Genomic DNA, 1419 nt, shown 5'->3' with positions numbered 1-1419 from the left:
GTCTCACTCAGTCGCTCAGGCTGGAGTGCAGTGGCGCGATCTCAGCTTACTGCAGCCTTGCCGGGCTTGAGCGATCCTCCCACCTCACGCTTGGAGTAGCTAGGATCACAGGTGCGTGTCACCACACCCGGCTAATTTTTATATTTTTTGTAGAGATGGGGGTTTTGCCATATTGCCCAGGCTGGTCTGGAACCCCTGGGCTCAAGCAATCCATCTGCCTAGGCCTCCCAAAGTGCTGGAATTACAGGCGTGAGCCACCGCATCCATCCCACACTTGTCATTTTAAATACATCTGTAGAGAGGCAATGTGATAAGACGAGGGGACAGACTACAGCAATCACAGGGAGAAGTACTTAAATGCTCCTAGGCCAAGCAGGTCATGAAATGATTTAAGTAGCTGAGTGGGGACATTGCCTACCCGGACAAGGTGACTCAAGAGGAGCTGCCATGTGAAAAGAGCAGCTCAAAGTAAGCACGTTTTGACTTTTTAGGGAGGCCAGAAATCTGGATTTTAATATTTTGGTAATTAATTCATATTTTTGGAAAACACCATACCGGCCACAAAAAACTGGTCAGTGCATTAGATGCCTAGCCTTCAAGTTTTCCACTCTGCGGCTAGCCCTTAGGGCTTGGCTTTGGGTTGGGGAGTTTGACTTGCAGCAAGTAACCTCACTTGTTAGCGCTTAATTTCCTCTGGTCAAAAGGGCAAAATAATAAAAGCCTATCCATCGGCATTTTGATGCTCAGATGAGATAATTCCAGAGGTCGCCCATCTCTTTACTAAGCCTTCCTTTATTAGCCAAAGTCTCACTCTACTTAAAGCATTTGGAGAATTTTCGGTTTCCTACTGGGCATTTTAAAACTGGGGATTCCTATGCATGAAAAATTTTCCCAAGTCCTCTGAATGGGACCCTGCTGGGATGCAAACAGTTAAGAGGAAATAGCCTATTAGGGTCTTGCTAATCCGAGAAGTTCAGGACCTGAAAAGTATCTAGAGCACTTCTAAGAGCCCCGACTCAAAGACGCTAGGGTAGCTAGATCCACCCAGGGCCCGCCAGATCCTCGAGGAATTGTAGAGCAGAACCTAGGAGGAGACATTAGCATCCCGTGCTACAATGGACCAAGGCCTCGGCGGAGCGCGCAGAAGACAACTCTGGGCCCGCTGAACCAACCCAGGATACCCAGGTAAGGCGAGAACCCACGGCGCCGTTAGCGGCCAGCTCAAACTGAGGCGCGGCTAGCAGGGGACTCTCGCCCGAAAATCAGCTTGGAGGAATGAACTGCCCGGAGCGAAGTCTGCGCCCACCCGGGGTCCAGACTCCACGCGGGTGACTCACACGCGCGCCGCGCTTCCCCCGCGTCCCGGACTATCCGAGAGCACGGCGAGGACTCGACCGCGGAAAGTTGGCGCTCCCGTCG

The 1419-nt window shown here is 51.6% G+C and overlaps 1 protein-coding gene across 2 annotated transcripts in view; it reads left to right on the top strand.

Annotated features, from left to right (window-relative positions):
* The first annotated feature begins 993 nt into the window (after positions 1-993).
* Positions 994-1419, top strand: part of GJC1 (gap junction protein, gamma 1, 45kDa) — a 26945-nt gene continuing 26519 nt past the window's right edge. The window contains exon 1 of one of the 2 annotated variants that reach the window (XM_011985934.1): positions 994-1185. The gene's annotated coding sequence lies outside the window, so the exon portion shown is untranslated. The remainder of the gene's footprint in view (positions 1186-1419) is intronic. The other variant, XM_011985935.1, reaches the window with a different exon arrangement.

Source organism: Mandrillus leucophaeus, unplaced genomic scaffold (genome assembly GCF_000951045.1).
Source record: "Mandrillus leucophaeus isolate KB7577 unplaced genomic scaffold, Mleu.le_1.0 Scaffold290, whole genome shotgun sequence".
NCBI lineage: Eukaryota > Metazoa > Chordata > Mammalia > Primates > Cercopithecidae > Mandrillus > Mandrillus leucophaeus.
Note: the sequence above shows the minus strand (reverse complement) of the source record. Positions and strands in the feature narration are given on the sequence as shown.